General features: G+C 41.8%; 1 long non-coding RNA gene across 1 annotated transcript; it reads left to right on the top strand.

The window, feature by feature from the left end:
• The first annotated feature begins 4467 nt into the window (after positions 1–4467).
• Positions 4468–10455, top strand: LOC123733144 (uncharacterized). Its single transcript, XR_006763622.1, has 3 exons — positions 4468–4723; positions 5599–5652; positions 10424–10455. It is a non-coding gene; the product is annotated as an uncharacterized lncRNA (long non-coding RNA).
• The last annotated feature ends 14977 nt before the right edge of the window (positions 10456–25432 follow it).

Here is a 25432-nt window from a genome sequence, read left to right as displayed (position 1 = left end):
CAGGAGTCTGGGATAACCTGAGTGTCTGTAGCCCTGTATCAGAGTGACCAGAGTAACCTGAGTGTCTGTAGCCCTGTACCAGAGTGACCATAGTAACCTGAGTGTCTGTAGCCCTGTACCAGGAGTCTGGGATAACCTGAGTGTCTGTAGCCCTGTATCAGGAGTCTGGGATAACCTGAGTGTCTGTAGCCCTGTATCAGGAGTCTGGGATAACCTGAGTGTCTGTAGCCCTGTATCAGAGTGACCAGAGTAACCTGAGTGTCTGTAGCCCTGTATCAGGAGTCTGGGATAACCTGAGTGTCTGTAGCCCTGTATCAGAGTGACCAGAGTAACCTGAGTGTCTGTAGCCCTGTACCAGGAGTCTGGGATAACCTGAGTGTCTGTAGCCCTGTATCAGGAGTCTGGGATAACCTGAGTGTCTGTAGCCCTGTATCAGGAGTCTGGGATAACCTGAGTGTCTGTAGCCCTGTATCAGAGTGACCAGAGTAACCTGAGTGTCTGTAGCCCTGTATCAGAGTGACCAGAGTAACCTGAGTGTCTGTAGCCCTGTATCAGAGTGACCAGAGTAACCTGAGTGTCTGTAGCCCTGTACCAGAGTGACCAGAGTAACCTGAGTGTCTGTAGCCCTGTACCAGAGTGACCAGAGTAACCTGAGTGTCTGTAGCCCTGTACCAGAGTGACCAGAGTAACCTGAGTGTCTGTAGCCCTGTATCAGAGTAACCTGAGTGTCTGTAGCCCTGTATCAGAGTGACCAGAGTAACCTGAGTGTCTGTAGCCCTGTATCAGAGTGACCAGAGTAACCTGAGTGTCTGTAGCCCTGTATCAGAGTGACCAGAGTAACCTGAGTGTCTGTAGCCCTGTATCAGAGTGACCAGAGTAACCTGAGTGTCTGTAGCCCTGTATCAGAGTGACCATAGTAACCTGAGTGTCTGTAGCCCTGTATCAGGAGTCTGGGGATAACCTGAGTGTCTGTAGCCCTGTATCAGAGTGACCAGAGTAACCTGAGTGTCTGTAGCCCTGTACCAGAGTGACCAGAGTAACCTGAGTGTCTGTAGCCCTGTATCAGGAGTCTGGGATAACCTGAGTGTCTGTAGCCCTGTACCAGAGTGACCAGAGTAACCTGAGTGTCTGTATCCCTGTATCAGAGTGACCAGAGTAACCTGAGTGTCTGTAGCCCTGTACCAGAGTGATCATAGTAACCTGAGTGTCTGTAGCCCTGTATCAGAGTAACCTGAGTGTCTGTAGCCCTGTACCAGAGTAACCTGAGTGTCTGTAGCCCTGTATCAGAGTGACCAGAGTAACCTGAGTGTCTGTAGCCCTGTACCAGGAGTCTGGGGATAACCTGAGTGTCTGTAGCCCTGTACCAGGAGTCTGGGGATAACCTGAGTGTCTGTAGCCCTGTATCAGGAGTCTGGGATAACCTGAGTGTCTGTAGCCCTGTATCAGAGTAACCTGAGTGTCTGTAGCCCTGTATCAGAGTGACCAGAGTAACCTGAGTGTCTGTAGCCCTGTATCAGGAGTCTGGGGATAACCTGAGTGTCTGTAGCCCTGTATCAGAGTGACCAGAGTAACCTGAGTGTCTGTAGCCCTGTATCAGAGTAACCTGAGTGTCTGTAGCCCTGTATCAGGAGTGACCAGAGTAACCTGAGTGTCTGTAGCCCTGTATCAGGAGTCTGGGATAACCTGAGTGTCTGTAGCCCTGTATCAGGAGTCTGGGATAACCTGAGTGTCTGTAGCCCTGTACCAGAGTGACCATAGTAACCTGAGAGTCTGTAGCCCTGTATCAGAGTGACCAGAGTAACCTGAGTGTCTATAGCCCTGTATCAGGAGTCTGGGATAACCTGAGTGTCTATAGCCCTGTATCAGGAGTCTGGGGATAACCTGAGTGTCTGTAGCCCTGTATCAGGAGTCTGGGATAACCTGAGTGTCTGTAGCCCTGTATCAGGAGTCTGGGATGACCTGCTCCTGTAACGATAAAACAAACAGAAAATACTGTCAGCATGACACCTAAAATAGCCATTGATCAGCACTAATAATCACAATAATAATAATAACAATAATAACAATTATAATAATAATAATAATAATAATAATAATAATGTTAGCAGCCTATATGACTATTTATTAAAAACTAAGTTATTTACTTAATGGGAAAAGTTGCATTTCCCCTTGGACACGATCTTGTGGATGTCAGGTGAGAGGGATGTGATGTTGATGAGCAGGCAGTCCTCGGTTGCCTTATGTGAAAGCCGGTTCCTGTCGTGAGTCGATTGCATTCATAGAGGAAAAGGAGGACTCACAGGTGGAAGTTGATCCAAACATAGTTAGCACATAAAAGGAATGGTGATGACTACAACAACGATGGTGGTCAGCTGCTGCCCTCATTGGGTATAGCGAGCACCATCCCCCTCTCTCTCCCTCCTTCCCCCTCTCTCTCCCTCTATCCCCCTCTCTCTCCCCCATCCCCCTCTCTCTCCCTCCATCCCCCTCTCTCTCCCTCCATCCCCCTCTCTCCCCCTCCATCCCCCTCTCTCTCCCTCCTTCCCACTCTCTCTCCCTCCATCCCCCTCTGTCTCCCTCCATCCCCCTCTCTCCCCCTCCATCCCCTCTCTCTCCCTCCATCCCCCTCTCTCTCCCTCCTTCCCACTCTCTCTCCCTCCATCCCCCTCTCTCTCCCTCCATCCCCCTCTCTCCCCCTCCATCCCCCTCTCTCTCCCTCCATTCCCCTCTCTCTCCCTCCATCCCCCTCTCTCTCACCCAGGTTCTGTTATCTCAGGTCATAAATTCCTGGAGGAGACTCTCTCCCTCGTGCAGTATAGAGAGAGGGTTTCACACTCTGATGGATGAGACAATGCAAGCCATTCATTTGTGGGGCGATTTCCTTCAACCTGCTGACCAGGCCCCTGTGTCTGTCCACCATAGCAGGAGCCCTGACGGTGATCACAAAGTTGACTTTTTCGAATGACAGGCCATGCTACGTAAACAATTGTTCCAGCTTTGTGAATAGGATGTCCCCGGCGGTGTGTCCTTCCAGGGGAACGTCCCCGGCGGTGTGTCCTTCCAGGGAACGTCCCCGGTGGTGTGTCCATCCAGGGGAACGTCCCCGGTGGTGTGTCCTTCCCATGAAAATAACGGACATATACACACAACTGTGCTACATCGGTGTTGTCAGTACTCTCATCAATAGCCAGGGGAAAATGCTCAGCCTGACTGAGCCCCTCCAGAACAATCCTATGCACATCATCCGCCAGAGCACAGACACGGCGTCCGGCTGATGTCACAGACAGGGGCACCTGTTTGACAGACGCGATTATGCTATCCATAGACTTGTCTGTAGCCAATTCCTCCAAAACTGTCACCATGCATTTTTTAAACAGCTCTGCGTCTGTGAAGGGCATGTTGTGTTTGGTTAGAACCCAGGATGCTTTTAGGAAGCACTTGTGACCTTCTGTTGTTGGGTCAGGCCACGAAGGAGGATTCTAATGCCGTGTTTGTAGCTTGTAGTTAATGCTTCAGTGTTTCTGCTTCAGGCCTCTGTCTGGGGCGGGAAGGCCACTTTCAAAGTACCATGTTTAGATTCATAATGCCATCTGAGATTGAATTATTTGCAAACAATGACATTTTCATTGCAAACAAGACACTCTGGCTTGGCATTGGAGAAAGATGGTAAGATGAATGGATATCTCTCTGTCCGTTCTTCCCTGAAACTTTATTTTCATTATCCACCTTTCTTTTGCTACTTTTTGAGAGCGACATGTTCTCTTGCTATCAAGCTAATTGTTCTGAATGAATGTTGATATTAATAAAGTAGTGTAGACTACAGTAGGCTACGTAGACATGTTTTTCCCCAACAATCAACACACAGAGATATAAACAAAAAAATATAATTGAATAGAGATATTGGTGATTTTATGAACTTAATCAGATCTAAATTATTTTATTGTCACTCAATGTACTATGTACTAATCAAATGTGTTAAACGTGTTGTTAAATTTGTAGTGTAGGCGTATTAATTGTGCTAATATTATATGCTAATTATGTTCTGGCCCTCCGACTTTAACTCAGAAAAAAATTCTCCCGATGTCACGTCCTGACCATAGAAAGCTGTTATTTTCTATGGTAGAGTAGGTCAGGGCGTGACAGGGGGGTTTTCTAGTTTCGTTTTTCTATGTTGTTTTCTAGTTTCTAGTTCTAGTTTCTATGTTTGGTTTTGTTTGGGATGATCTCCAATTAGAGGCAGCTGGTCATCGTTGTCTCTAATTGGAGATCATACTTAAGTAGGTGTTTTTCCCACCTTTGTTTGTGGGAGATTGTTTTTGAGTAGTGTATGTTTCACCTCTGCATCACGGTTTGTTGTTTTTTTTGTTCTTTAGTTTATGTGTATGTATTGCATAGTTTCACAGTTCAATAAAATATGTGGAACGATAATCACGCTGCACTTTGGTCCGCTCCTCTCTATGACAACCGTGACACCCGAAGCCAAATCTAGTTGACAAACCCTGTTTTATAGTATGTCATGGCCTTTTCTGGCCAACTGCTGTTATGTTTATGATATACTATGGTGTTGTGTCACTAGACTTTGACCAGATATTATTGCATCCAAAGATCAACTGTACCTAGAACATAGATACAGAGACACTTGTTATCAGGAAGGTGCTCTCTCAGAACAACGGAAAATATCTCAATAACTTGACATGTTCTGGTTGTGAATTCAGGCTACAAGGTAAGAATCTTCCCAGTGATTATTGTAAAGTGTGTAGAGAAATTAAATGTATGGTGTTTTTTTAGTATAGTGACTGACAGTAAAACACTCAGATCTAAAAGTCCATTTCACCTGGGACAGTTATGTGACAGTTCAATCATACAAAATGGCGCTAACTGGGCGTAGGCAAGTCAAATTCAAAAACATATTGTTCATATATCGTATTATACGATTTGTTTATCGTGATTATTTTACAATTTGTAAAAATTTTAATGTATCATAGTTCTAAATCATCTTTCAGAATATCAGAACATTTGTTGTTTTCTAAACTACAATGAGCTCCTGCTTCCTGTGTAATTTGGTATGAAACCACTGAACATACTTTTCTTAACATTGTTATTATGAACTGAATTCAGTAACAGCATAATTATATCATACCTGTTGAACAAAGCAACACACTAGAATGAGAGAAATTATTAAAAGAGAAAGTGACTTATTAATATCATATTGTTGTTGTTAAATTGTTTTATTATTATTAGTTCCACTACATGGAGAAATTGTGAAAAATATTAAATCACCTAACTGTTTGGATGTGTCTTTCTATGTCTGTTAGTAAATGTTTTATTTCTAAGAGATAATGAATAAAAGAGAACAATTGACCTTCAATAATTAGTTGGCCCTGTGTTAATCACAACCAACATGCTGGATCTCTGTTTAGGACGTCACTGTGTTAACCACAACCAACATGCTGGATCTCTGTTTAGTTGTTACTGTGTTAACCACAACCAACATGCTGGATCTCTGTTTAGTTACTGTGTTAACCACAACCAACATGCTGGATCTCTGTTTAGTTGTCACTGTGTTGACCACAACCAACATGCTGGATCTCTGTTTAGGGGTCAGTTCTCTAAAATGAGTCTCTCTGGGGAACATGACACCAAATCTAAGAGGTGAGATGACAATTTTGTTTAAGAATTATTAATAGTTTATTTCAAAAATGATATTTCCAAAAATGTTCACATTTGTTTTTTAATCAGAAATGGTTGCTAATGGGTACCTTCAATATTACTGTTCTCAGATTATTTATGAATTTCTTTAGATTGTGTATAAAAAATGTTTTATTGCAAAACTCTATATATCCATTGTTTTGCTGGAACACCCTAGATGCATTCAATTGCCCATTTTAAAGCCATGCCCAATTTAGGATAATTTCTTAACAACGTGATGTTGCGCTCCAAAGGGATATCTTGAAATAACATGATGTAGATAATTAAATAATCAAAAGAAAAACTTGTTAATTTTACACTCTTAGAAAAGAAGGTTCCTTATAGAACCAAAAAGGCTTCTATCACTTCCTTAATATATGGAACCACTAAAAGTTATATATATATTTGGGTTCAGTGAAGAAGAACCTCTAGAGTTCTGATCAACGAAAGGTGAATGTTTTGAGGATGTGAACCCAGCAGCCCTCCAGTGGTCAGATCAATTCCTCATGTTTTTTCCAGCACCCGGACACTGTTTTATGGATTGATCATATAGAAATATAAAACATTATTTTTACGACTCCAAAGTATTTACATGTGGTGCAGGAACCACTGACTCGCTGCATTATTCTATAGTATTATCAAGATACCTGCTGTTAACTCTTAACTACTTAGGACAGCTCACGAGGTGTCCTAAATATCTGCCGACTAGGTAGGACTAGAGACTTCATGCATAGCTTTAATTTATACCCATAAGTGTCAAATGTCTTTATTCTCAGCACTTATATGACCAATTCTCTACTCTGAGACGCTTTGTGGATATGGGCCTAGATCTCAAAATATTGTTATAATAAATGTTTGTTTAACATAATAATAAAAAATGAATATCACTAATGTAACCCACTGTAAAGACTGGGTTTAGTTGATTGTGTGGCACTGCTTATGTCCGCGTTCTGGATCTGTCCCCGTCCCCGTAAAGAACTGTCCGCGTCCCCGTACGGTGTGGCGCCAAGGATATTGTCTGGTTACGAGCAGAGTGGGCTGAGGTGATCTTGGGGAATAACTACAGAGTTCACTACAGTGTTGAGACGCCGAAGTTTATTGTTGAATTTGCTTTTTGCTTTACGGTCAGGGACAGTATGAGTGTAGCCAGATCCTTTTCACTCTCTATCCTTGTTTCATTTTGTGGTTCACCGGATTCGTCATCATCATCGAGACAAACGACAGACGAACGTTCTGCTAGCTAGCCAAGCTAGTCGGTACAGCTAGGTAAGCTAGCTAGCTACTCTACCAGCAGCATCCTAGTTATCCTAGCTAGTCGGTACAGCTAGGTAAGCTAGCTAGCTACTCTACCAGCAGCATCCTAGTTATCCTAGCTAGTCGGTACAGCTAGGTAAGCTAGCTCGCTACTCTACCAGCAGCATCCTAGTTATCCTATCCTCCCTCTCTCGTTGACGGATGCTGGCTACCTCTGTCCGGTTCTCCTCTCTTCACTAGATGGACGGTAACTTTAGTGTTTAACCCCTCTGTATCCAAGGACCAATCTTTTGAATATTATTTTCGGGGCGCCTAAAGTAGGCTGGACACATTCAATTTTTTAAACATTTTTTTAGCTGCCTCACCAACGTCTGAATGTGCATTAATAACTTTTAATTGCTAAAGATTTCCAATAGATGGCAGCATAAGACCACGAAGCATCAGTTATAGGCTACAGGCAGCAATAGGATTGACATAAAATAGCATGCAACCACAGACTATATGTCCCATGATTTTCTAAAATGGTCACTCATTACTTTAGTTAGCTATATATCTCGTAATGGGCCTGTATTGCTTTCGGGAGAGCAACAAAATAGTGATTATAGCAGGTATTGAACACCGGGTAAATAATCGCTAGTCAAAACCTCAACCTCAGTATACATGCATTATAAAAAGTAATCTTAATATCTGATATTGCGAGTAAACAACCTCGGAATAGAAAAGACAAGAGTGCGTCTTCCAGCCCGCCAATAAATTACATCATTAAACCCTACCGGTTAGTAAATTTACCTCAACATGCCCCTGGAGAAGGCAGAGCGACGACACCAGCTTTTTACCAGGGCTGAGTTGACTACTAGAGAGAGAAGGCAGAGTGACGACACCAGCTTTTTACCGGGGCTGAGTTGACTACTAGAGATTGAAGGCAGAGTGACGACACCAGCTTTTTACTGGGGCTGAGTTGACTTCTAGAGAGAGAAGGTAGAGTGAAGACACCAGCTTTTTACCGGGGCTGAGTTGACTACTAGAGAGAGAAGGCAGAGCGACGACACCAGCTTTTTACCGGGGCTGAGTTGACTACTAGAGAGAGAAGGCAGAGCGACGACACCAGCTTTTTACCGGGGCTGAGTTGACTACTAGAGAGAGAAGGCAGAGTGACGACACCAGCTTTTTACCGGGGCTGAGTTGACTACTAGAGAGAGAAGGCAGAGCGACGACACCAGCTTTTTACCGGGGCTGAGTTGACTACTAGAGAGAGAAGGCAGAGCGACGACACCAGCTTTTTACCGGGGCTGAGTTGACTACTAGAGAGAGAAGGCAGAGCGACGACACCAGCTTTTTACTGGGGCTGAGTTGACTACTAGAGAGAGAAGGCAGAGCGACGACACCAGCTTTTTAGCGGGGCTGAGTTGACTACTAGAGAGAGAAGGCAGAGTGATGACACCAGCTTTTTACCGGGGCTGAGTTGACTACTAGAGAGAGAAGGCAGAGTGGCTCGATGCTGGTTGATGAATTTGACAATGAATGTACCTGGAAAATACGTTTTTCTCAACTAGAGGTGACTGAATTAATGTTCAGACTTATTGATAATCGTTATATTAATGAAGTATAATTTCAAAACATGAGCATAAAAACAGGTAATAATAAACATGAATCATCATTATATTACTTCACAGTAGTCTGTTAAATGCTTTTTCAGTCCTTCCTCTTGTGTTAGCAGTGTGTAAAGGGACAGAAAGAAGCCACACAGGAGTTTTCCTGTGAGGGGGAGTGGTGGTGTATCCAGGGAGAAAACTAAACTAATATTCTGAAATGTCATTTGTGGTCTTATGCTGCCATCTATTGGAATTATTTAGCAACTGCAGTAGTACTGAGTAATGTGTTATTCCTTACTAAAGTAGTAATTACTCAGAATTGAAAAAAATATAACATTTTCTAGTTCATTTTACCACTTATAATAAAATAAAAAGTTTATAGCATAACAAACAATTAAACTGACATAAAACAAAAACACCATACATTTAGTTAATTATATATATAAAACTATTTATTTAGATGGGTGACATTATCTGCCAAAGTAACAGCCCTGTAGACAAAGAAGAGCTCTCCAGTAGGTACCAAAACATTCAAAGGACCTTTTTCTCAAAAGTGAGGTTACAAGTTTATCATCATTCAAAGCAGAATTACTTTCCCATTGTTCCTCAACTGCAGTGTCTGATATACCATTTTCTAGCTCTGAGTCTCTACTTTTATCCAACGTAAAAAACACAATTTCAAATGTTGCTACATATGACGAATTGAAACGGTCACAGTTGAGAGGCAGGCAGATATATAAAATTTTGTAAAAAAATATTATTATTTGTCTTCTCTGAAATGAAATCATTAAGTTATAGATTTTTAAACAAATACATGTCTGTCATTGAACAACACAATGTCATGATTAGATAGTGAAAAACACACCAAGCTCAGAGTAGATGAAAGATGTAATGTTTGTCTCTGTTGTGTTGAAGTCCAATAAAGCAGGAGACACCAGCCTCCCCTGTCTGTCTCTGTCTCTGTCTGTCTCTGTCTATCTCTGTTTGTCTGTCCCGCTTTCTGTCTGTCCCGCTTTCTGTCTGTCTGTCTGTCTGTCTGTCTGTCTGTCTGTCTGTCTGTCTGTCTGTCTGTCTCTTTCTGTCTGTCTGTCTCTGACTGTCTGTCCCGCTTTCTGTCTGTGTCTCTGTCTGTCTGTATCTTTCTGTCTGTGTCTCTGTCTGTCTGTCTGTATCTTTCTGTCTGTGTCTCTGTCTGTCTGTTTGTCTGTCTTTGCCTGTCTCTGACTGTCTGTCCCGCTTTCAGTCTGTCTGTCTCTCTTGTTCTGTATGTGTCTGTCTGTGTCTGTCTGTCTCTGTCTCTGTCTCTGTCTATCTCTGTTTGTCTGTCCCGCTTTCTGTCTGTCCCGCTTTCTGTCTGTCTGTCTGTCTGTCTGTCTGTCTGTCTGTCTGTCTGTCTGTCTGTCTGTCTGTCTGTCTGTCTCTTTCTGTCTGTCTGTCTCTGACTGTCTGTCCCGCTTTCTGTCTGTGTCTCTGTCTGTCTGTATCTTTCTGTCTGTGTCTCTGTCTGTCTGTCTGTATCTTTCTGTCTGTGTCTCTGTCTGTCTGTTTGTCTGTCTTTGCCTGTCTCTGACTGTCTGTCCCGCTTTCAGTCTGTCTGTCTCTCTTGTTCTGTATGTGTCTGTCTGTGTCTGTCTGTCTCTGTCTCTGTCTCTGTCTATCTCTGTTTGTCTGTCCCGCTTTCTGTCTGTCTGTCTGTCTGTCTGTCTGTCTGTCTGTCTGTCTGTCTGTCTGTCTGTCTGTCTGTCTGTCTGTCTGTCTGTCTGTCTGTCTGTCTGTCTGTCTGTCTGTCTGTCTGTCTGTCTGTCTGTCTGATCCAGAGCTCTTCTTATGTTTCCCATCTGAGCTCAGAGTAGATGAGAGATGTAATGTTTGTCTCTGTTGTGTTAAAGTCTAATCAAACAGGAGAGACCAGCCTCCCGTGTACCCAGCTGTGTGTCCATGAAGAGTGACTGGTCCATGTGTACACCTATATACTTTAGAGAGGGAGACTTTTCTACTGAACAAAGGTAAGAAGAACTCATGGGTCATGGTCAGTGAGTTAAACAACACTGTCTCTAGTCATTTCTCCTCTCCCATTTTCACATTTATTTTGGTTGTTTTCATAATCCATAGGCTAATACTTTTGTCCATTTTCATAGTCCTAAAACAATATTAATTAAACAAACACAATATTCCCTCCCTGTGTGTGTGTGTCTCTCTGTCTGTCTATCTGTCTCTCTGCCTCTTTGCCTGTCTCTCTGTCTGTGTGTATTTCGCTGTCTGTCTGTCTGTCTGTCTGTCTGTCTGTCTGTCTGTCTGTCTGTCTGTCTGTCTGTCTGTCTGTCTGTCTGTCTGTCTGTCTGTCTGTCTGTCTGTCTGTCTGTCTGTGTCTCTGTGTCTCTCTGTGTCTGTTTCTGTCTGTCTGTCTCTGTCTGTCTCTGTCTGTCTGTGTGTCTTTCTCTGTCTGTATGTCTGTTTCTGTCTGTGTGTCTGTCTGTCTGTCTGTCTGTCTGTCTGTCTGTCTGTCTGTCTGTCTGTCTGTCTGTCTGTATCTTTCTGTCTGTCTGTCTGTCTGTCTGTCTGTATCTTTCTGTCTGTCTGTCTCTGACTGTCTGTCCCGCTTTCTGTCTGTGTCTCTGTCTGTCTGTTTGTCTGTCTGTCTCTGACTGTCTGTCCCGCTTTCTGTCTGTGTCTCTGTCTGTCTGTTTGTCTGTCTTTGCCTGTCTCTGACTGTCTGTCCCGCTTTCAGTCTGTCTGTCTCTCTTTGTCTGTATGTGTCTGTCTGTGTCTGTCTCTGTCTGTCTGTCTCTGTCTCTGTCTGTCTCTGTCTATCTCTGTTTGTCTGTCCCGCTTTCTGTCTGTCTGTCTGTCTGTCTGTCTGTCTGTCTGTCTGTCTGTCTGTCTGTCTGTCTGTCTGTCTGTCTGTCTGTCTGTCTGTCTGTCTGTCTGTCTGTCTGTCTGTCTGTCTCTGTCTGTCTCTGACTGTCTGTCCCGCTTTCTGTCTGTGTCTCTGTTTGTCTGTCTGTCTCTGTCTGTCTGTCTGTTTGTCTCTCTGTCTGTGTCTTTCTGTCTGTCTGTCTGTCTGTCTCTGTCTGTCTCTGACTGTCTGTCCCGCTTTCTGTCTATGTCTGTTTGTCTGTCCGTACTCACTCACTCCCTGGATGAGGAGATGTAATCTCATGTTTTGTCCACAGAAACCAACAGGAGAGATCAGAGTCAGAGATTCTCAGTGGTCAGTCTTCCCAGAGTCATCAAACAGACCTGGACTCTATATTCAGTGTATGTGTTCCTGTTATGTACATTTGTTTTTGTTTACCTCAAGTAAAGTTGATCTGTCAATTATTCATTAATGTGTTAATGAGAAAGCATTTCTTCTCTTGCTTAACTTATTTACTTGATTTATTTCAGTTGCTTGAAAAGAAAATGATGATATTTGTGAAGAACGAGCTGAAGATGTTCAAGAGGATTCTTAGTCCAGAACTCCCAGAAGGCTTTGAGAGTCAGAAGCAGGATGAGGAAGTGGTGGATGCTGAAGATGAGAAGCAGGAGAGCAGTGCCAGAGAGGGGGCTCTGAAGATCACACTGCACATCCTGAGGAAAATGAACCAGAAGGAGCTTGCTGACACACTGGAGAAAAGTAAGATCTGTCTGCCTCATGTTGAATGCTGTTTTATAACATTTAAAAGCTGTGGCTAAAGTACAGCTAAAGTAGCTGTGTAACTCAATGATATTGTAGCAGCCTTAACACAACACCTAGTGACCTCATCAAGTAGCAGCAGGGATGTGTTGTGTTGATTAATTTAGAGAGAGAGAGAGAGACAACATTAATAATACCATCAATAATACCAATAATAATATAATCAGTCACACCAGTCTGGAATGCATTATGAAAACATTTATACAGTCAGTTAAGAGAATAAATGATTATAATTTAAAATGTTATAACAGTCCTACAATACTGTAGACATTAAAACAGATGTAATATTAATATCCTCTGTGTTATTTCTAGATTCAGATGATCCTGCCGTGATTTGCCAACGTGAACTCAAATCTAATCTAAAGAAGAAGTTTCAATGTGTATTTGAGGGGATCGCTAAACAAGGAAACCCAACACTTCTCAATAAGATCTACACAGAGCTCTACATCACAGAGGGAGGAACAGGACAGGTCAATAATGAACATGAGCTGAGACAGATTGAGACAACAACCAGGAAACAAGCAAGACCAGAGACTGCAATCAAATGTAACGACATCTTCAAACCCTTAACTGGACAAGACAAACGTATCAGAACTGTGCTGACAAAGGGAGTCGCTGGCATTGGAAAAACAGTCTCTGTGCAGAAGTTCATTCTGGACTGGGCTGAAGGAAAAGCAAATCAGGATGTCCAATTTGTATTTTCATTCCCTTTTCGGGAGCTGAATTTGATGAAAGGGGACAAAAACACTTTGATTGAACTTCTCAATCACTTCTCAATGGAAACAAAACAATCAAGAATCTCCAACTACGACAAGTACAAAGTTCTGTTCGTCTTTGATGGTCTGGATGAGTGCCGACTGCCCCTAGACTTCCAGAAGAACAAGATCTGTTGTGACGTCACAGAGTCAACCTCAGTGGATGTTCTGCTGACAAATCTCATCAAGGGAAATCTGCTTCCCTCTGCTCTCCTCTGGATAACTACCCGACCTGCAGCAGCCAATAAGATCCCTTCAGGGTGTGTTGACCAGGTGACAGAGGTACGAGGGTTCAATGACCCACAGAAGGAGGAGTACTTCAGGAAGAGATTCAGTGATGAGGACCTGGCCAGCAGAATCATCTCACACATAAAGACATCAAGGAGCCTCCACATCATGTGCCACATTCCAGTCTTCTGTTGGATTTCTGCAACAGTCCTCGAACACATGCTGGAACATAAGAGAGAAGAGATGCCCAAGACTCTGACTGAGATGTACACACACCTTGTGGTGTTTCATACCAAACAGAAGAATGAAAAGTATCTTGGGAAAGAAGAGACAGGTCCACACTGGAATAAAGAGAGCATTCTGTCACTGGGAAAACTGGCTTTTCAACAGCTAGTGAAGGGCAATCTGATTTTCTATGAAAAAGACCTGAAAGAGGCTGGCATTGATGTCAATGAAGCCTCAGTGTACTCAGGATTGTGCACACAGCTCTTTAAAGAGGAATGTGGGCTGTACCAGAACAAGGTGTACTGCTTTGTTCATCTGAGCATTCAGGAGTTTCTGGCTGCTGTATATGTGTTCCTCTCATTCATCAACAACAATGAGAATCTAATGGATGAACCTCAATCAATGTTCAGATACGTTTTCTCGCTGTTCAGAGACAAGCCTGAAGTTACTGAAGTTACTGTCTACAAGAGTGCCCTGGATAAAGCCTTACAAAGTGAGACAGGAAACCTGGACCTGTTCCTCCGCTTCCTTCTGGGCCTCTCACTGGAATCCAATCAGAAGCACTTACGAGGTCTACTGACAAAGACAAGAAGCAGCTCACAGAGCCATGAAGAAACAGTCAAGTACATCAAGAAGAAGATCAGGGAGAATCCTTCTCCAGAGAGGAGCATCAATATGTTCCACTGTCTGAATGAACTGAATGACCATTCTCTAGTGGAGGAGATCCAAAGCTACCTGAGATCAGGAAGTCTCTCAGAACCCAACCTGTCACCTGCACAGTGGTCAGCTCTGGCCTTTGTATTGCTGACTTCAGAAAAGGAGCTGGATGTGTTTGACCTGAAGAAATTCTCCAGATCAGAGGAAACTCTTCTGAGGCTGCTGCCAGTGGTCAAAGCCTCCAGAGCTGCTCTGTGAGTAAATAAAATGACATATAAGAAGTATTCATCAGGAAGAAATATTATGTTTAGAGAAAAATATGTATTATAATATGTATATTGAAAAACATATTGAATAAATGCATTGATGGAAGATGAATCTATGTGTTGTTTGGGAATATGAACCAAATGCATCTACCCTTGTCCTTCTACACTACTGGTGTTAAATTACCAGTGTGTTTGTGAAGTCATGATGATCTCGTTGCAGGCTGTCAGGCTGTGGAGTCACAAAGAAAGGCTGTGCTTCTCTGGTCTCAGCTCTGAAGTCAAACCCCTCACACCTGAGAGAGCTGGACCTGAGTAACAATGACCTGAAGGATTCAGGAGTGAAGCTGCTCTCTGCTGGACTGGAGGATCCACACTGTAAACTGGAGACGCTGAGGTCAGTATTCCTGTAGTTGGTCAACAAGTGATAACTGTTCACCAGATCCACATGTGTTTACCAGGCACACATAGTCCACACCATATGTGTTCTGACAGTGAAGCTTACAGTTTTAAATGTGGTGCTATGATCCAGCATTTTGGATTTGAGATAGAATGTTTCATATTAGGTGACAGTACAGAATGTCACCTTTTATTTTAGGGTATTTTCATACATAGCTGTGTTACTGTTAAGAAAGGAAAGCACTTTATGTATTTAGTTCTCCCATTTGAAAAAGTTGTACATATTCGGACAAATTCACTTATATTGTATTAAAGTTGTCATAAGTTTAGTATTTAGTCCCATGATCCATGCCTGCAGTGATTACATCAATTGTGATTCTACAAACCTGTTGAATGCATTTGCAGTTTGTCTTGGTTGTGTTTTGGATGATGTTTTTCCTAATAGAAACTGAATGGTGAATAATGTCCTGTCATTTTGGAGTCACTTCACTTGTATTGTCAGTAAGAATAGAACATGTTTCTGAACACTTCTACATTCATGTGGATGCTACCATGATTATGAATAATCAGGAATGAATCATTAATGATGATGAATGAGAAATTTACAGAGGCACAAAGATCAGACCCCCTCTGTTATTGGTGTTATTCTGTATACTTCTGGCCCTTCTTTGGACACTGTGTTAACTAACCTCTAGACGAGCTTCAATGCCATACAGCTCTCCTTCCGTGGCCTCCAACTGCTCTTAAATACAAGTAAAACTAAATGCATGCTCTTCAACTGATCGCTGCCTGCACCTGCCTGCCTGTTCAGCATCACTACTCTGGACGGTTCTGACTTAGAATATGTGGACAACTACAAATACCTAGGTGTCTGGTTAGACTTTAAACTCTCCTTCCAGACTTATATTAAACATCTCCAATCCAAAATTAAATCTAGAATTGGCTTCCTATTTCGCAACATAGCATCCTTCACTCATGCTGCAAACATACCCTTATAAAACTGACCATCCTACCGATCCTCGACTTCGGCGATGTCATTTACAAAATAGCCTCCAATACCCTACTCAATAAATTAGATGCAGTCTATCACAGTGCCATCCGTTTTGTCTCAATCAGAAAGATTTGTCATGACGTTGGCCTCTTTGGGTACAGGAAGGACAGTTGACCCCCTCCCCTTTGTATCATCCCCCAACCTACCTTCCCAACCACCCAGGCCCTGTGTGAAAGGGTTGTAAAAACTCTAAGAGGAGTCTCTGGCCACATGGCCCATAGAGAGACACAGGAAATTCTTCCAACTCACAGAATTGGGGAGCCAAGCGACATTTGTGTTCTGGAGAAGGTATGGAAGATTGGTGAAGAATCCAGCTACGAACTGGTCCGCTTGGTACAATTTTGTGATACTCAGAAGAGACAATATAGCCATATTACCATAAAACTGTTTATATAATAGCCTCAGCTTAAGACTTGCATCATAATGGTTGTATAAAATGTATTAATAAGGATAAAGCTATTTGTAATACATTGAGATGCTATGTACTGATGTTAATGTGATAGAATTGGATTTCTGTACCAAGCTTCACTCAGCCATTGGCACGCCCCCCAAGGGACACAGACAGGACCAGGCGTCATTTCACAAGCCTGTTCAAGGGTCACTATAAAACCCACCCTGATTTACATTTCTTCAGACCAGGCCTCCACTCCATGGCCAATAGGTTTTACCATCCAATTCCTTTACTGAAAGTGAACCATACCATGTGGTTAACTTTTAGACTATTGATACCGACAGAATAAGAACAAGTCTTTGATATTAATTATTAGTCTGCAGCTAAGTAAATTATATCATCGAACGCGAAGACCAACGAAACATCCATTCTATAACAACATTAATGAATGTCGCTTTGAAAGATCCATTCTAACCGAGAGAGAGAGAGAGACAAAACTCTCCACAGAACGACGCTCCAACAAGGATCCCGACGACGACACATGAGCGTTAATATATATTGATTGCAATTGTTCCCGAATGAGCGAGCCTTCAATTGTCAATTGTTAATATTAATGAACTCTGTGTACATTCTCAGCTGACCGTTTATGACCCATTGTCTAACAGACCAGCCATGCCTGTTAGCCATTAGGGCACATTACTATACCAATCCTTTGTGACGATAATTACTGTTTGTATGTTTTCTGTTAACCTGTTAGGGCTAGGGGGCAGTATTGACACGGCTGGATAAAAAAACATACCCGATTTAATCTGGTTACCACTCCTACCCAGTAACTAGAATATGCATATACTTATTACATATGGATAGAAAACACCCTAAATTTTCTAAAACTGTTTGAATGGTGTCTGTGAGTATAACAGAACTAATTTGGCAGGCAAAACCCTGAGACATTTTCTGACAGGAAGTGGATACCTGATGTGTTGTATTACCTTTAAACCTATCCCATTGAAAAACACAGGGGCTGAGGAATATTTTGGCACTTCCTATTGCTTCCACTAGATGTCACCAGCCTTTACAAAGTGTTTTGAGTCTTCTGGAGGGAGATCTGACCGAACAAGAGCCATGGAACGATGATGGCCCATTAGACACCTGGCGCGAGTTCATGTTGGGTACCCTCGTTCCAATACGTTATAAAAGAGTATGCATTCGTCCACCCTGAATATTATTCATGTTCTGGTTAAAAAGGCCCTAATGATTTATGCTATACAACGTTTGACATGTTTGAACGAACGTAAATATATTTTTCCCCTCGTTCATGACGAGAAGTCCGGCTGGCTTAGATCATGTGCTAACAAGACGGAGATTTTTGGACATAAATGATTAGCTTTTTTGAACAAAACTACATTCGTTATGGACCTGTGATACCTGGAAGTGACATCTGATGAAGAGAATCAAAGGTAATGGATTATTTACATAGTATTTTCGATTTTAGATCTCCCCAACATGACGTCTAGTCTGTATCGCAACGCCGTATTTTTCTGGGCGCAGTGCTCAGATTATTGCAAAGTGTGATTTCCCAGTAAGGTTATTTTTAAATCTGGCAAGTTGATTGCGTTCAAGAGATGTAAATCTATAATTCTTTAAATGACAATATAATATTTTACCAATGTTTTCTAATTTTAATTATTTAATTTGTGACGCTGACTTGACTGCCGGTTATTGGAGGGAAACGATTTCCTCAACATCAATGCCATAGTAAAACGTTGTATTTGGATATAAATATGAACTTGATAGAACTAAAAATGCATGCATTGTCTAACATAATGTCCTAGGAGTGTCATCTGATGGAGATTGTAAAAGGTTAGTGCATCATTTTAGCTGGTTTTATGGTTTTGGTGACCCTGTCTTTGAATTGACAAAACATTACACACAACTCTTGTAAATGTACTGTCCTAACATACTCTAAATTTATGCTTTCGCCGTAAAACCTTTTTGAAATCGTAAAACGTGGTTAGATTAAGGAGATGTTTATCTTTCAAAGGGTGTAAAATAGTTGTATGTTTGAAAAATTTGAATTTTGACATTTATTTGGATTCAAATTTGCCGCTCTTGAAATGCACCTGCTGTTGATGGAGTGCACCACGGGTGGCACGCTAGCGTCCCACCTAGCCCATAGAGGTTAATTACTTAGTGTAGTAAATAAATGATTTTAAGACAATTGATGTATGGATGATTTTAGTAAAGACTGGGTTCGTGCAGATACAACAATTTACGATGTTTGGAATGAGACTGGACTCGAGGTAAAATACACCATTTAAACCAGAAGATAATCGGCCTATACTATAATAGAATATAATATTATAGTAGAGGAAAGTTATATTAGGACAATTATAGCTTTGTAATCTGAATATTCTCCTTGGTGCCTCGATCTCCGAGTTAATTACAATTAAACGATTAATCAGTTTAATCGTGTGATAATAATTACAGGGAGTTAATTGATAAACATGTCTTCAGTTTAACCTCTATGGGCTAGGTGGGACGCTAGCGTGCCACCCGTGGTGCACTCCATCAACAGCAGGTGCATTTCAAGAGCGGCAAATTTGAATCCAAATAAATGTCAAAATTCAAATTTTTCAAACATACAACTATTTTACACCCTTTGAAAGATAAACATCTCCTTAATCTAACCACGTTTTACGATTTCAAAAAGGTTTTACAGCGAAAGCATAAATTTAGAGTATGTTAGGACAGTACATTTACAAGAGTTGTGTGTAATGTTTTGTCAAGTCAAAGACAGGGTCACCAAAACCATAAAACCAGCTAAAATGATGCACTAACCTTTTACAATCTCCATCAGATGACACTCCTAGGACATTATGTTAGACAATGCATGCATTTTTAGTTCTATCAAGTTCATATTTATATCCAAAAACAGCGTTTTACTATGGCATTGATGTTGAGGAAATCGTTTCCTCCAATAACCGGCAGTCAAGTCAGCGTCACAAATTAAATAATTAAAATTAGAAAACATTGGTAAAATATTATATTGTCATTTAAAGAATTATAGATTTACATCTCTTGAACGCAATCAACTTGCCAGATTTAAAAATAACCTTACTGGGAAATCACACTTTGCAATAATCTGAGCACTGCGCCCAGAAAAATACGCGCTGCGATACAGACTAGACGTCATGTTGGGGAGATCTAAAATCGAAAATACTATGTAAATAATCCATTACCTTTGATTCTCTTCATCAGATGTCACTTCCAGGTATCACAGGTCCATAACGAATGTAGTTTTGTTCAAAAAAGCTCATCATTTATGTCCAAAAATCTCCGTCTTGTTAGCACATGATCTAAGCCAGCCGGACTTCTCGTCATGAACGAGGGGAAAAAATATATTTACGTTCGTTCAAACATGTCAAACGTTGTATAGCATAAATCATTAGGGCCTTTTTAACCAGAACATGAATAATATTCAAGGTGGACGAATGCATACTCTTTTATAACGTATTGGAACGAGGGTACCCAACATGAACTCGCGCGCCAGGTGTCTAATGGGACATCATCGTTCCATGGCTCTTGTTCGGTCAGATCTCCCTCCAGAAGACTCAAAACACTTTGTAAAGGCTGGTGACATCTAGTGGAAGCAATAGGAAGTGCCAAAATATTCCTCAGCCCCTGTGTTTTTCAATGGGATAGGTTTAAAGGTAATACAACACATCAGGTATCCACTTCCTGTCAGAAAATGTCTCAGGGTTTTGCCTGCCAAATGAGTTCTGTTATACTCACAGACACCATTCAAACAGTTTTAGAAACTTTAGAGTGTTTTCTATCCATATATAATAAGTATATGCATATTCTAGTTACTGGGTAGGATTAGTAACCAGATTAAATCGGGTAAAAAAAATTTATCCAGACGTGCAAATGCTGCCCCCTAGCCCTAACAGGTTAATGGTACCCCAATGACACGACAGATTTCTGGCTCCCAGGTGTCTTTTATACAGGTAACGAGCTGAGATTAGGAGCACACTCTTAAAGGGAGTGCTCCTAACCGCAACTTAAAAAAAGACACCTGTCCACAGAAGCAATCAATCAATCAGATTCCAAACTCTCCACCATGGCCAAGACCAAAGAGCTCTCCAAGGATGTCAGGGACAAGGTTGTAGACCTACAAGGCTTGAATGGGCTACACGACCATCGCCAAGCAGCTTGGTGAGAAGGTGACAACATTTGGTGCGATTATTCGCAAATGGAAGAAACACAAAAGAACTTTCAATATCCCTCGGCCTGGGGCTCCATGCAAGATCTCACCTCGTGGAGTTGCAATGATCATGAGAACGGTGAGGAATCAGCCCAGAACTCCACGGGAGGATCTTGTCAATGATCTTAAGGCAGCTGGGACCACAGTCACCAAGAAAACAATTGGTAACACACTACGCCGTGAAGGACGGAAATCCTGCAGCGCCCGCAAGGTCCCCCTGCTCAAGAAAGCACATATACATGCCCGTCTGAAGTTTGCCAATGAACATCTGAATGATTCAGAGGACAACTGGTGAAAATGTTGTGGTCAGATGAGACCAAAATGGAGCTCTTTGACATCAACTCAACTCGCAGTGTTTGGAGGAGGAGGATTGCTGCCTATGACCCCAAGAACACCATCTCCACCATCAAACATGGAGGTGGAAACATTATGCTTTGGGGGTGTTTTTCTGCTAAGGGGACAGGACAACTTCACTGCATCAAAGGGACAATAGACGGGGCCATGTAACGTCAAATCTTGGGTGAGAACCTCCTTCCCTCAGCCAGGGCATTGAAAATGGGTTGTGGATGGGTATTCCAGCATGACAATGACCCAAAACACACGGCCAAGGCAACAAAGGAGTGGCTCAAGAAGAAGCACATTAAGGTCCTGGAGTGGCCTAGCCAGTCTCCAGACCTTAATCCCATAGAAAATCTGTGGAGGGAGCTGAAGGTTCGAGTTGCCAAACGTCAGCCTCGAAACCTTAATGACTTGGAGAAGATCTGCAAAGAGGAGTGGGACAAAATCCCTCCCGAGATGTGTGCAAACCTGGTGGCCAACTACAAGAAAGGGTTTTGCCACCAAGTACTAAGTCATGTTTTGCAGAGGGGTCAAATACTCATTTCCCTCATTAAAATGCAAATAATTGTATAACATTTTTGACATGCGTTTTTCTTGATTTTTTTGCTGTTATTCTGTCTCTCACTGTTCAAATAAACCTACCATTAAAATTATAGACTGATCATTTCTTTGTCAGTGGGCAAACGTACAAAATCAGCAGGGGATCAAATACTTTTTCCCCCACTGTACTACCCACCACTGCGACCTGTACGCTCTCGTTGTCTGGCCCTCACTTCATACTCGTCGCTAAACCCACTGGCTCCAGGTCATCTACAAGACCCTGCTAGGTAAAGTCCCCCCTTATCTCCACTCACTGGTCACCATAGCAGCACCCACCTGTAGCACGCGCTCCAGCAGGTATATCTCTCTGGTCACCCCCAAAGCCAATTCCTCCTTCGGCCACCTCTTCGTCCAGTTCTCTGCTGCCAATGACTGGAACGAACTACAAAAATCTCTAAAACTCAAAACACTTATCTCCCTCACTAGCTTTAAGCACCAGCTGCCAGAGCAGCTCACAGATTACTGCACCTGTACATAGCCCATCTATAATTTAGCCCAACTACTTCTTCCCCTACTGTATTTATTTATTTAGCTCCTTTGCACCCAATTATTTCTACTTTGCACTTTCTTCCACTGCATATCTACCATTCCAGTGTTTTACTTGCTATATTGTATTTACTTTGCCACCATGGCCTTTTTTTGCCTTTACCTCCCTTATTTCACTTCATTTGCTCACATTGTATATAGACTTATTTTCTACTGTATTATTGACTGTATGTTTGTGTAATACTCTTGTTTGAACCAAGTATTGAGTTTATTTGTTATAATTAATTGGTTTTATATTTAAAAGATGATTGAATTGCTCCTAAACTGTAATGTTGTTAATGCATTATGCTTTTTGAAGAAATATTTATTTAATGTATAAGTGAATAGTTTGTTTTACTTTGAAGTTTAAGTTTTGAGCAATAAGGTCGCTTGTTAAGTTGTGGCCAATGGGAGTTGACCTGGTTAACGGGAGGGAAAAAGACGTTGATGAAAGGATGGACGTTTTACCTCAGGACGGTTGGTGAAGAAAAATTATAAAAGAAGACGACAGAACTACAACAAAACCCATAGCTACTAAGACATGAAGGGAAATACATGTTTTATTTAATAAAAGAGTTGTTATAATTTAGCTAAAACTTAGTAAAGACTGAAGCTACCGTCTCGTCGTGGAGGTATTAGCCAGCCTAGAGGTTAGCCTAGCATCGTGTGACACCGGGAGATAATTGCTTGGGAAGCTTAACGACTTCGTGTTGCCATGGGGATATCGGTTACGGCTAAGGAGTACTGTCTGCATGTGTAGCTGTGCTTGCCTTGGAGTTTGTGAGGAAACCTGCATGGAACTGCCATACTTCGCTGAGGGAATATCTACCAAGTCGTGAGTAACCACAATGTGAGGTGCTTAATTTGGACACTGGTTGTGCACGACTCATTGGGGTTTATTATTTTTTATTTCTTTTGATGTTGTGTCTGAACATGTATTTGTGTTTGAAAATGTTTTAATACACATATGGAACGTTATGTATGTTGCCTTGGTGGAGTCATTAATTGTTTCAATTTAATGCATGGGATGGTTTATCCTGATTCAATAACAGAAACCTAGAATCATTTCATCTGAAGTTAATACCCTATTGTCATAACCCTAGATAGTTTACAATAGGAATTCTTATTGGAGATGTCCTTCTCACCTAACATCCCATGCTGCTGAGATACTCTACATATGTTAATATTGTGAGAGTCATATTCAAGCCTGGTGAGAGGGTTACATTTGTTTTACTCCATGTGTAACTCTGTGTTGTTATGTGTCGAACTGCTTTGCTTTATCTTGTCCAGGTCGCAATTGTAAATGAGAACTTGTTCTCAACTTGCCTACCTGGTTAAATAAAGGTGAAATAAATAAATAAATTGGTAATGGTGAGAGGTTAGCATGTTTTGTTGCAGCCTCTGTTATTGGTAATGGTGAGAGGTTAGCATGTTTTGTTGTAGCCTCTGTTATTGGTAATGGTGAGAGGTTAGCATGTTTTGTTGTAGCCTCTGTTATTGGTAATGGTGAGAGGTTAGCATGTTTTGTTGTATCCTCTGTTATTGGTAATGGTGAGAGGTTAGCATGTTTTTTTGTAGCCTCTGATATTGGTAATGGTGAGAGGTTAGCATGTTTTGTTTTATCCCCTGTTATTGGTAATGGTGAGAGGTTAAGCATGTTTTGTTGTAGCCTCTGTTATTGGTAATGGTGAGAGGTTAGCATGTTTTGTTGTAGCCTCTGTTATTGGTAATGGTGAGAGGTTAGCATGTTTTGTTGTAGCTTCTGTAACTTTCTCACTCATTATTATTATTCATGATTCATTCATGATTTTTCTTAATCATGGCATCATCAGGATGCTTTTAGTAGTGTTTAGAAACATGTTATCTACTCACTTGTAAATAAAATGACTCCAGTCACCATCTGTAATGAACACGATGGGAGACAGAGAGCTGGTTTCAAGCGCAGGGCTCAGCAGGTGTTTATTGTAAAGGACCACAGGAGGAGGCAGGTAGCTGGGTCCAGGGGCAGGCAGAAGGTCATACACAGGGGGTCCAAAAAGGCAACAGTACAGGCAGGGAAACGGCAAAAGGCATCATTAGTGAGGCAGGCAAAAACTATCATTCACGGGAGGAGTAAATTACGGGAAATGCAGCACTCCGAACAGCCTTGTGTCACAAAACAAACAACACTTCACAATGATGGGGGTGCAAAGAACTGAACTAAATAGAGTTTGATAATGACATACAGGTGTGTGAACAGGTGATCAGAATTCAGGTGACTGGGATCTGGAGAGTGAGCTGCGTTCAGGGGGATCTACGTGTTTGAGAGTGTGAGCTGGAAGCAGACGTTACACCATCCACCATTTTAATATTGGGCAAAACACAACCCAAAACACAACCAAAACAAACTGCAAAATCAATCAACGAGTTTGAGTCACAAGCTTGATGTAGTCGCTGCGTTCAAGGAATATCGGATCAAATACGCAACTTGTGACTACTTTAAGCCACTATGAGTGAATTGGTCAGAAAGCATATGACTTCTTTAAATAGGGGGACTAGATACATGAAGTGCTTTCATTTTTCTAAACGGTGAAACAGATATGTATGAAAATATCCTCAAATGAAAGGTGACATTATATACTGTCACCTCATATGAAACATTTGATCTGAAATCCAAAATGTTGGAGTTTAGAGCCACATTTAACCTGTTATGGCTAGGGGGCAGTATTTTCACGGCTGGATAAAAAAACGTACCCGATTTAATCTGGTTACTACTCCTGCCCAGTAACTAGAATATGCATATAATTATTGGCTTTGGATAGAAAACACTACAAAGTTTCTAAAACTGTTTGAATGGTGTCTGTGAGTATAACAGAACTCAAATGGCAGGTCAAAACCTGAGAGATTCCTTTACAGGAAGTGGCCTGTCTGACCATTTCATGAACTTCTTTGCCATCTCTATCTTTTACAAAGGATCTCTGCTCTAACGTGACACTTCCTACGTCTTCCATAGGCTCTCAGAGCCCGGGAAAAAACAGAATGTCGTCATCCCAGCCCCAGGCTGAAACACATTATCGCCTTTCTCAAGTGGCCGATCAAGGGACTGTGGGCTTAGGCGCGTGCCCTGGCCGCCCCGTCTTTGTGAATTTTCCTCTGTTTGCCGAAAAGGAGATTCCCGGTCGGAATATTATCGCTTTTTACGAGATAAATTGCATAAAAATTGATTTAAAACAGCGGTTGACATGCTTCGAAGTACGGTAATGGAATATTTAGAATTTATTTGTCACGAATTGCGCCATGCGCGCGACCCTGATTTACCATTTCGGATAGTTTCTGGAATGCACGAACAAAACGCCGCTATTCGGATATAACGATGGATTATTTGGGACCAAACCAACATTTGTTATTGAAGTAGCAGTCCTGGGAGTGCATTCTGACGAAGACAACAAAAGGTAATCAAACTTTTATAATAGTAAATCTGATTTTGGTGAAGGCTAAACTTGCCGGGTGTCTAAATAGCTAGCCCGTGATGGCTGGGCTATGTAC

This window comes from Salmo salar, unplaced genomic scaffold (assembly GCF_905237065.1).
Source record: "Salmo salar unplaced genomic scaffold, Ssal_v3.1, whole genome shotgun sequence".
In the NCBI taxonomy this organism is placed as follows: domain Eukaryota; kingdom Metazoa; phylum Chordata; class Actinopteri; order Salmoniformes; family Salmonidae; genus Salmo; species Salmo salar.
Note: the sequence above shows the minus strand (reverse complement) of the source record. Positions and strands in the feature narration are given on the sequence as shown.